The sequence below is a fragment of the Hipposideros armiger genome, unplaced genomic scaffold (genome assembly GCF_001890085.2).
Source record: "Hipposideros armiger isolate ML-2016 unplaced genomic scaffold, ASM189008v1 scaffold_360, whole genome shotgun sequence".
NCBI classification, from domain to species: domain Eukaryota; kingdom Metazoa; phylum Chordata; class Mammalia; order Chiroptera; family Hipposideridae; genus Hipposideros; species Hipposideros armiger.
This window is the reverse complement of record NW_017731710.1, coordinates 20,600-33,181: the sequence shown is the minus strand read 5'-3', so window position 1 is coordinate 33,181 and position 12,582 is coordinate 20,600.

The following is a 12,582-nucleotide window of genomic DNA, read 5'->3' as shown; positions in this document are numbered from 1 at the left end:
TTTGCAAGTAAATTTCTAAACAGAATCCCATCCAATTTACTCCTGAATAACTTGAAAAATAAAACTTGGCATAAAGGATGATGAAACGATTTTTTTTCATAAAGGCACTGAGTGTCAACGAGAAGAAAGTATATTTTTTTGCATAACCATTAATTCGACAGTGGAATTATATATGCTAAACTCAGTTGTATGGCATAAGAGAGTATTAATTAGTGGGGAATTGAATTTACGAAAAGGAACCTTGATATTTTAGATGAGTAAATTCATCTGACAGAAGCAAGCAGGTTTTTATGCCTCAGAAAGGACATGATTATATTTTTTTTTAACAAACCAAACCCCATTTCAGTGGTCAAAAAAATTCCCTCAGCTCCAGGGCCAAACATTAGAGGTTATGCCTTGACTGACATGTGGGATCCCACAATGGCTCCATGGTCAATGGGCCACTTATTTTCTTACTCTACAGCTGTAGCTCCAAGAGTTGACTAGCACCTCAGATGAACATCTGATTCATTATAACCTTCAGACAGGTAATGCTCCAGCAATATCATTATATAAATGGGGTGACTTAAATTGGGTAAAATGATTTGCCCAAGGTGGAGGCCGTCAAACTAATGCTGGGTTCTTCCATTACATCATGAAGCCTCTAAAGCAGGTAATAAAAACAAACAATCGGAAACCTCTAAAAACAGTTGGAAGAACTTTTGTGACCATTAGCATTTAAGAAATTGCTACTTAAATATTACACATTTATACACTTATACATAAAGGGAGATTGAAAGAATAAGTTGGCATATAACATATACTTGGGAATAATAAATTATATAATTATTATAACAACTATGAAATATAACAATATTAAGCACTCTCCTTATGTGTGCTGAATGTTTTAGACACAGTATCTCAGTTTTAAAGATCAAAATAACCGTATGTGCTAGGTATAATTACTGATATTTTCAGACAGAACCTAAGGCTTAGAGAGTTTTAGTGACTTGTCCAAAGTCAACAAGTTCTTGTAGTTGGTAGAGCCAAGATTCAAACTGAGGTTTATCAGATTCAGACAGCCACCTTATGCCTGTATTAATCTATATCAAAAATCGCTGTCTTACACTAACTTAGCTAAAAGTCAGTTTTATACATCTACATTAGAAAAGTTTTAGCATACTGAAACTTGCCCATGGTTTTTAAAAAATCAAATGGTACAAAATGATTTAAAATGAGAAGTGACAATCCTCTAACCCACCTTCACTGCTATTCCTCAAAGGCAATTACTTCTAAACAGTTTAGTTTGTTAATTTTTCCGATGGTCACTTCCATATCTTTAAATAATATGCACATATTTTCTTGATTTATTAACTCTGGGGGCTGTCTGTTGACTCTCTGCTCTGATAGATTAGGACCAATGTCACTTACTCACCCCCTGTTTTTCTTCCCCTGTAATCTGTACATAGCAAGGTCACCATTCTGAATCCCTCAAATGTCACATCAGTACCTTCATTTATTTTTCAATAAACATGAACAGTATCATATATTCCCAACTTTGTAAATAAAGATCTTAGAGCTCCCTTCCTTTCCTCCATGTGTCCAAACATTAAATCATTGCCCTCTTTCTGCAAGCTCTACCTGATAACACTTTGTCAGCTTTGTAACCATTAGGCCTAGGAAAGGATTAAGATGGATTCCATCTACTGTTGAAGCCATGAAATCTCACTGTTAGAAAAACCAATGAAAAAGAGAGGGAAAAACATGTTAAAGAGGACCTACTATGAATCAGATATTAGAGGCACATTAACATAATTAAACATTCATAAGTGTAATGTAAAAAGTGTTTTATGTTTGAATAATTTTGGAATATACTGAGTTAACAACTCTCATATGACTGCAGAATCTCTCAGATCCTTTAATATGATGATGTATATTTCCTGACTCCTATAGGGGATGTATATCTCAAAGTTATTTGGTATTAAATCCAATTTTTTATTAACAAGTCTTGGATCTAACTAATTTTCAATACGATATATTTGGAAAACACAGTTTTATCCTTTTTTATTTTCTGGCTGTTGTTGTCAGCTTTTGGTATCAGAATTATGCAGTTTTATAAAATTCAGGAGAAAACTATTTAGTTTTTAATGTTTTGGAAAAGATTATACAGTATAGGAATTATCTGTTTCTTTTACATTTGAAAGAATGTCTTTAGCCTTTTTTAGAAACACCTTTAAAAGTTTTTGATTACTTTTTGTGTTTTAAACACCTGCTTACTGATTCAACTTTCAAAATTTGTATTTTTTTCTAGAAAAATCTTACAGATTTTTAAAAGATATTTCTAACTTTATAAACTTAGAGCAATTCAGCTTAAGTTTATATTATTCTCTTTTGCCATTCCTAATATTGTGTGCTTGGATTTATCTTTTTTGTGCATTGTGCTTATCAGGGACTTATTTCATTGTAATTTTCAAAGAAATGGCTTTTGGATTCTGTTGCTGTGCTACCTGATTGATTAATTTTTGTGTTTTACTTTAATTACTTTTCTCCTTCTGCTTCCTTTAAGCATGCTTAAAAAAAACTTTACCTAAATTCTTGATTTGTAGGCTTATGACTGTATGCTCTAGCTTCATAATGAAAACATTAATATGCATTATGTACAGTTCTAGTTATAATTCAAAAGGTTTGCCATGCTACAGTACCAATGATATTTTCCTAATTGTTTACAAATGCATTCTTGATTTTCTATTTGATTCAAAATTCTTACTGCTCTAAAAGTAGAATGATTTAAACTTTCCCTGTTGGGATATTTCCATTTAACCTTCTTTAAATTTTTTGATTGATCACATTTATAAGCCTATTCAGTTTATCCTTTTGGAAATTTATTAAAGTATGTTAATTGAATATAAGGAACACCAGTAGGTATATACTTACCAAATAAAACTAACTAATTATACTATTTACATCTTTTGATAGTTTTTTTTCCCCTATTTTCTCTTTCAAGACAAGAGCAATAGGATGCTAGAATTTCCCAATTATGATTGAATGAGTTTTTGTGAATTGCTTTTATTTAAAATAAGTTTTAATTTGTAGAATTTAATGTGCTGTTTCATAATTATTATATCCTTATAATGTATATAATTAATTTTTAAAACTTGTCATAGTCAATAATTTTCTTTTGAATTTTATTTTAATATTAATATTGATATATTTTTTTTATTGATTGTGTTTATTTGCTATGCTTTGGCCCTCCCTTTATTTTTAAACTTTTTTGTGTTCTGTTTAAGGTTGGATATTTATTAACAGTTCAAAATTGGATTATATTTTTACTATCTATAATTATGTCTATTAATAAGATATTTAATTGTCATACCTGATGTTTGGATTTACTTTTGTTATATTGTTTATTATATTCTTTTTTGTTTCCTTATGTTTTTCTTTTATTCTTCCATATGCAATATGTACTAAATTTTTGCTTTTATTTCTTACTAGCATTATGGATGTTATAGCTACTTTTTTAGCAATCCAATCTGAAAAATAATCTGCAGTTGGTTATCCAAAAATTATAAAAATACAGTTGATACTATTTTCCTTTTAAATCATAAATGTTGTCTATTGACTCTCTTTGTGTAAGATTAAACATTTGTTAATGTTTAATTTAAATTTAATTTAATTGAATTTAAATGTTAAATTTAAAAGGCTTAAATTATAAGACCAGAAACTGTAACTCCAAGATATAAGACATATATAAATATCACTGGGTTTGTAACAGACAAGAAAAAAATGACATAAGAAATATCAACTTTGAAAAGGAAGAGTCAAAATAATACACTTTCACAGGTACTCCACTCATCTCCAAGAAGCCCCTAGAGAATCAGCTGACTAAACTAAACTAATAACAGGCTTTGGTGAAGAAGGCCAACTACAATATAAACATGAAACAACTGTTTTGCTAAATCTGTTACAAATAAAATAGAATGAAAGATCCTAAATAGCCTTTTTAGAAAATAAAATAGAATAAAACATTCCAAATTGTAATAACAATGCAATTATTGAAGACTAGAAGTAAACTTAAAATGTACATACCAAATAAAAATACTTTTTATTTGGTATGTATACTTTATGAAAAATTATGAAATTTTAATGAGGAGCACAAGCCATATTCCTGATGGGAAGACTCAATATTATAGAAATACCAATTTTCCAAGTTGATACTTCTTATGTCATTTTTTCTGGTCTGTCATGAAACCCAGTGATATTTGTATATATCAATTATACATGTCAATATTTATTTCTACAACTAAAATCTGCTTATGACATTCTGGTTATTCAAAATCATGCAGCACCTCCCAACATTTTGAGAAACATTAGAATTCCTTGGTAAAGTGTGTCCTCCTCGGCTTCATCCTCCACTGCACCCCTAATTCAAATTCTTCACCTAGATCCCCTGGCCATGTTGTACTATGTACAGTTTCCTAAATGCATCTTGGCCTGGAAAACATTTTCTCCTTTTTTCTTCTTTCACCTTGTCACCCAACTCAGGGTTCTTAAACTTTACTGTGTCTATGAGGCACCTGGGCATCTAGTTTAAAATGCAAATGTGATTCAATAGTTTGGAGGTGAGACCTGACACTGTGCATTTCTAGATAGCTCCATAGAGCATCATATCCTTAGCAAGAACCTGGCTACATACTACACCTTTTGACAGTTTAGTTCAGCCGCCTCTGATCAGTGTTCCCTGCACTTTACCCTCGCAGCACCCCCATAGTACTAGGTGGTGTACTAGTAGAAACTTCGATAGTAGAGACTGTCTTTATCAGTCTACACTATATTGTACATTACTTGACACATACAACAAACTCAGTATTGAATAATTGAATGAACTAATGATACAGGAAACATAAACTTCATTGAGGTATTGAAAATAGGATTAATAAAATCACACCTTACATAATTCTTCCTGAAACTTCTATATTCTTTACTGAATTCACTTTACAAAGTAGGCAAGAATAGAAGAAATAGAATGGAATAGAATAGAATAGAATAGAATAGAATAGAATAGAATAGAATAGAATAATAGGATAGAATAGAATGGAATAGAGTAGAATAGAATAATAGAATAATAGGATAAAACAACAGAATAGAAATAGGAATAAAAATAGGTTAAGTGCTCTAAATATTTTCTCAATCTTTACAAATTGCAAATATACTGAAAAACATAACCAATAACAAAGAACAGTTTTCTATTACCTAAGTAGCTAGGATATATTTTGTGTACTGTACAAATCACTTTTTCCAAGAAAGACTCAATTTCAATTTAGATATATACTGTATCTTACAGCAGTTCTATGTAATTCTTGATTTTTGCATATCTTTTTAGAATATATGAAGCATTTTAGCTTATACATTTTACCTCTTATTTCTACATCACCTAAAAGCTCAATAATATTTTTTCTGATTATAAGTGAAAAACCTGAGACTATAAGAGGATTATATGAGTTTGCCTGACTTGCTAAGGTCATAGAGTCAGGCATTGGCAGAGCAGGAGTTTAAGCCCGTATCTTCTGAGGCCTAGTCCAGTTCCCATTCACTGGTTGAATCATTTTCAAGTCCCAACTTAACAGAAATGGTGCTATGATACAGGGTACCATACCATATCCACAATATTTAACTTTGATTTTGACAAAATCTAATTCTCACCTGTTCCACAATTTTTGCCTCTATTTAAACAACAAAATTAGTTTGCCTATGTTATTGTTTCCTTTTTGTTGTTGTTGTTCTTTCTGGGCTAAATATGAAAGCTGGCTAAAATGACAGACTTGTGAAAAAAAAAAAAAGTTTGATAGCTCACACCCTCAAAGAGCCCCATGCTGACAGTAGGGCTAACTAATGAACAGAGAACACCTACTAACATAATGACCAACATATCAGCACTGGAGGGAATCTCAGAAGTCATTAGTTAACAAGAGGATCAGGGCCACAGAAGTGAAATGCCTCATAGTCCACAAAAGCAAGTTACTTAATAGCTGTGCTGGGTGGGGTGGCAAGCTGAGTGCCCGGGCTTCTTGTCCATCAAAACCTGTCATCAGTCAAACTGAGTTGAAAATCAAGGGCTTTGAAGTTCAAGGTGGACTAACCTGGGATAAAAACTGGTCTCAGAAACCCTGATAACTTTGTAAATAAAGCACCCTTATGCTATAATACATAATTTTTGTCATTATTTAGTGTTCCCATGGCCTTTCCAGGCCTTGCATAATCTAAGCACAGCTACCTCTCAGAACGCATTTCTTCCCACTCCTCCCGTACTGCTCCCCTCAGCCTCATTTCTGTTCCTCCAACACATCAAGCAGCCCCTATATTAGGTCTTTGTACTTTCTGAGTCCTCTGCTTGCAACATTTTGGCCCCAAGGACCTAATCCCTTACTCCTTTGTTCAAGCGTTAGTTTTTGGAGGCCTTCCCTGACAACCCTATCTAAAATAGCATGTGCTGTCCCTCTCTAGCCCATTAACTTTATTTTTCTCAACAAACAGTTATTTTCTTAATATATATCTCCTTGCTAATTTATTTATTGTCTGCATGTTTCACAGTCTATCAAGGAATAGTTGTTATTCCTTACTGTAATGAACCTGGAACAGAGTAGGCACCCAATGAAAATAAAATAGCCCAGATTTGAGAGAGGCAGGACAACTAGTAAAAATCTGGAGATGTAGAAAGTTTCTTATCTATTAAAAAATAATCAATTTGCCCCTAAAAAATGTTTAAAGAGATGTCTCATGCTGGAAGCTAACAAGCTTTTACCCAAAGTTTTACATGAGTGGCTCTTTACAGAAAGGTATTATTAAGATATTATTTACAATTAATTGGACTTCACTACTGAGGTCACTCAGGTGCATCTACACATAAGACCCTTTAACAGATGGAATTTTCTAACATTCAGGCTCCGACATGAATAGAACTCAATCTTAGGTTATACAGTGCTTTACGCCGGGTCTGGCTTGGATTAAGTCCATATTTTAAAAATCCAAGCATTGATTTATTTCATGCCTAAGGCCAATATAATTGGAACATACTCCATGCTTCATAAACAAAATACTTTGGTAGTGAAAGATTCCAATTCCAAGACAGAAAAGTATTCAGGAGGCTAACAAGTGCATCTGTTTTGCCTTATTCAGAAACACATATTAAAAAACAACACCACCAATAACCATAACAACACCCTGCCAGGGCCCTGGCCATTTTGAAAGCATACGGTTTACTGCTATTTTGCTTGTGATGAGTATTTATTGTGTGCTTTTAAATGGAGTCATTGCCATTCTAAATCTGGGCCTGAGTTGCCTGGGAGTTTGCAAAGTACCGTATCTGTACTTGGACATCACCTACTCTCATGCCCATTTCACAGAATGTCAGAGAACCCAGTCACTCTCATCGTGGGCTTCCCTGATTCTTGGCCTTTTCAAAACATTCTATAGTCTCCAGGAACTTCCCAGGTAGCCTGAGGCATCAGTTGCCATTACTGTGCCCCTGCACGCCTGCATTCTTCCATTTACCTGCTGTTTCCATACTTCCCCTTACTCCAACTTGTAGGCTCAAGGAGAGAGACGAGGGATGAAGAAGGCAGCTACCTCCTCTATTATTTTCCTGCTGCTATACACAGTATCACAAACTTGGTGGCTTAACACACACATGTATTATCTTACAGCTCTGGGGGGGGGGGTCACAAGTTTCACTAAGCTAAGGTCAAAGTGTCAGCAGGGCGGGTTCCTCCTGAAAGCTCTGAGGGGAGAATCTGTTCCCTTGCTTTTTCCACCTTCTAGTGACCTCTTGTACTCCTTGGCACGTTACCTCTGCCTCCTTGTTCAAAGTGCGTAGCCCCAATCTCTGCTTCTATCATTGCACGGCCTTCTCTTCTGACTGTGGTCAAATCTTCCTCTACCTTCCTCTCAAAGGACACTTCTGATTATATTTAGGGCCCATCCAGATTATCCAGGATACTTTCCTCATTTTAAGATTTTTAATCACATCTGCTAAGTCCCTTTGGGCCTTTGAAGAAAATAGCGCATGCATATCCCTGCCCTCATGGAGCCCAGAGGTCACATTATCCTATTACTAAATCATGGATGACCTCCCCCTCCTCCCTTCCCTGCTGTTTTGGATTTTCCCTTCCAAGCCTCGACTTGCCTTCCTGACCATGAACCAAGTAGCACTGTCTTTCTGGGAAGATGGAACAAGAACAGAATCCATTTAACCATGTAACATGATTAATTGATTAGCATAAAAAATGCACTCAGATGATGTTTTATTCTTTTGTTATTATGTTTACTTCACCTAACCTGAATTTGCATGGAAAAATATTGTGATGTCCTAGGCAAGGGTTAAATGTGTGAAGGCTCCTAATCTCCCCTGAATACGGATTAGTAACTGCATAAGTATTGCCCAAGAAATAGCTGCTTCCTAGAGAAGGAAAGCTGCTTTTACTGCAAAGTGCTAGATGACTACTCGGACATGTGAGCTGTTTGTAGCATCCATCTTTACAGATAGGAGTCTGCTTCCACCTACTGGCTGGAGAATTTCACAATCATCAGTATTACACAGGTAATTTCTACTTGGATCTTTTGATTTGTTTCTGATTTGTAGGCATGATGTCAGCTCCTGTCCACCTAGGCCTTCTTTTCTGCAAAACTTACTAGCTCTCTCTAGTCCTGGCTTCTGGAGTGATTGATTAAACTAACCAGGGTGTTGTGTTATAAAAATGTTTAGGCAGCTACAGATATCCAAGAGGACATCTAAAGCCACAAAGGAGTCTCTGGGACACAGAACACATTTAGAGAGGCCTGAGGAAATAGACAAGATGGTCCAAGGAGGTAAGAGGGATTTCAGGAGACACTTAATTAGCAATACTTGAGCATGGCAGAATTCTGTTGCTCCAAAGACAATTTTGGGGGTAGTGACTAGTCTTTGTTATGTCATGTGAGAGCAAATAACTTGAGGATTCTCTAAGAAAGTTGGAATTTCCAGAAATTCCAATATTTATTTTTGTGGTCTGTAGTATTAAGAACATATCAGAAAATAGGGCTAATTAGGATTTCTAGTACAGTAAGTCCCCGACTTCTGAAAGAGTTCTGTTCCGGGAGAATGTTCATAAGTTGGATTCATTCCTAAGTCCGACAAAGTGAGTCTTATACACCTTTGACGCTTCCTAGCAGTCCCCCTCCACATCACCACTGCTTTACCCTTGCTTCCGGACATCCTGGGCTCTGATTGAGCACTGTACTACTGTACACTATCACACTGTACAGTAAGCACACAGCAGCACAACTATGACAATGTCCAGCAGAAACATGAGCTACTTCACCAATTTGTTTGCAACTCGAATGTTCATAAGTTGGAGACTTACTGTATAGAAAACCAAATGTTATACTAGTGCTATTGAAGAGTACACACATTTTTGCCCTTTGAGTATGAAAAAATATTCTGAGTTTGAGGCAAAGAAAACTAGAAAGAGTTGAGGGAAGGAATATCTATAGCATATGAAATATATCAGAGAACTTTGTCGTAAGTTCCTATGGAATTAGCATGAATGTTGTCTATAATAAAATACATGTAAAATAAAATAGTGAGTTTCCATCTTGCAATGAATTGTTCAAGATTAAAAAAATAAATGACTGATGGATATGAATTTAGAGGTGCAATATATAGACAGGGTCTGTTATTGATAGAATTTTCCCAGAAAGGAATTTAAAAACTGAGTTTTGAAAAGCATACACTCTTTAAATCAGTGATTTTGGTTCTAGGATAGTATACTATAGAAGTAATCATAGATGTATCAAAGGTATGTATAAAAAGATGTTCATTACAGTATTGTTTATAAATAGAAAAGGCTTATAATAGCTACTACATATTGAGTGATTATAATATTTCTGACATTGTGCTTGATTCTTGATCCTGAGAAACAGCAGAAAATGAAGGAGAGAGAAAAGAGTAGAGGGGAAAAAGAGGAATAATGTAAGAAAATAAAGTAGTGGAGTAATGCCTATCCCCTGTGTTTCCAAACAGCCTCATGAGTTGGTATTTTAGGCCTTGGAAAGAGACAGTCTAAAGGTAAAAGAAAGCCTTGGGAGTGGTAAATGGTAACACTTTTGGGAAAAAGCTATTCTTTGCTCCACCTCACCATGGTACATATAGATACCCTGAAGTTATGCTGCCCAATAAGGTAGACCCTAGCCATATGTGGCCTCTTTAAATTAAATAAAATTTTAAAATTCAGTTCTTTGGTTACACTAGGCACATTTGAAGTGCTCCACAGCCACATGTAGAACATTTTCATCATCACAGAAAGTGCTTTTGCACAGCACTGCCCTGAAGACTCAATAAAGACATTCTTGAGTAGACTTTCAATGCCTTGTTAAGCAGCAAGAAAATTGTAATCCTCCATTCTACTTCAGTTGTCCCATCCTGTAGCCATTTTTTTGTCATCATCTAGAACTGCTCCAAAATAATAAATTTAGATTTCCACTTTTTCCCTTCATCTCATTTCCTCAATTAGTTCCAGTTTACTTTTCCTCCTAACTCATCGGATCTTCATTTATTGGTTTCTTTATTTTCTTCCTATCCCTTAGTACATTGATGTCCAATCAAAATATAATACAGTATGGTCATTATACCGGTAATATATATCTGGTATATACTCTTTATTACCTTAAGGAATTTCTAGTCATAGTTTGCCATGTGTTTTAATCATGAGTAAATGATGTTTATCAAATGCCTTTTCTGCATCTTTTGAGATGATTATATAAGTCTAAGATTTTTTTTCTCTTTATTCTGCTGATGGAGTGAGTTATCTTCATTGACATTTGAACCTGAAGTCATTCGTTAATGACAATAAATACTCTCAGGAAACTAGAAATGGAAGGGAACTTCTTCAACCTACATCTATAAAAACATACAGTTAGCATCTTACTTAATTGTAAAAGACTGAAAAAGTTTCCCCTCTAATATTGGGAACAATACAAGGATGCCTGCTCTCACCACTTCTATATATTTTGGGATATGATAGTCCAGACAGGACACTGGAGGTTCTAGATAGTACAATAGGGAAAGAGGGAAAAGACATCCAACCTGGAAAGGAAGAAGTGCAACTCTATTTGCATACAACATGGTAATCTATATTTAAAATCCTAATATATTTTTAAAAACCCATTACAACTACTAAGTGAACTTAGTAAGGTTGCAGGATACAAGTTCAATATATAAAAATCAGTTTTATTTATATACTAGCACTAAACATTCAGAATTAAAATTAAAGTAATATGATTTATAATAATACAAAAATATGAAATGCTTGACAAAAAGATGTAAAAGACATATACGCTGAAAACTACTAAACTGTGCTGAAAGAAATTGAAGAAGACTTAAAAGAGTTGTTTATAGATTGTATGACTCAGTATTGCTAAGATGCCAATTATACCAACTTGGTCATGTTGTCTTAAGAAACTGAATGGCAGAAAGTAGGGCAAGAGAGTAGAGAATTACAAATGTTTCATTTCTTAAATAGGTCAGGGCAAGCATCTGTGAGGCAGCAACAACTGAGCAGAAAAATGATGAAAGTAAAAAACAGATATCTGGAGGAAAAGTATTCCAGGTAGAGGGAAGAATACGTGCAAAGCCCTTGTGACAGAAACATGATTGGGATATTTGGGCAACATCAAGGATGCATATGTTACTGGGAAGTCATGACAAAGTAGGAAAATTGTAGGAAATAATGCTAGAGGGAGAACCAGGGAAGAAACTCTGTGGCTCTGGTAAAATACAGACAGGACTTGAATATTTATTCTAATTGAGTTGAGAAGCCACTGGAAGATTCTGAACACAGTTTTCACAGAGAATTTCATGTTGCATCAGCATCATTTGACTCTTTAAACAAAATGAATTGGTGACTGTTTTTCAACATTTTTATCACATCCATCAATAATTGGGTCACTGTTTCCTATACAATTATAGACAGCTTCCTTACCATCTTTTACTATTTTTCTACCTTAAGTCTTTGCTTTTAGTATTACTTCATTGCTGTAAGTTTTTTTAAATGAAAAATTCATATATCCATTCATTCAAAAATATTTATTATTTACTAGATACCAGGCCCTAGCACTGAGGAGATAGCAGTGAACAAAATAGATGAAAACATCTCCTTTTTTTTCTGGAGCTTACACTGTAGTGCAAATTTATGGTTGCCAAGTCAGGGGAAGACAGACCCTAAACAAAATAAGTGGCTAAAATTTATAGTATGATGGATGATGAGAAAAAAATAAAGTAGTAAGAAGATATATTGAGGTCAAATGGGGTAATATTTAAAAGGATGGTCAGAGAAGACCTCACTGAAAAAGAATCATTTCTGTGGGTACTAAAAGATGGTCATAGAATGAGCTATGCAGCTATCTGAAGAAGAACCTTCTAGGCTGAAAGAACAGAAAATACAAAGATCCTGAGTATAGGTCTGTGTCTTATAGGATCTTGATTCCATTCTTTGGACTTTAAGTTGTGATGTAGGGAGTCATTGGAGGGTTTGAGTAGAGCAGTGTCATGATATGACCTGTTTTGGCATGAGG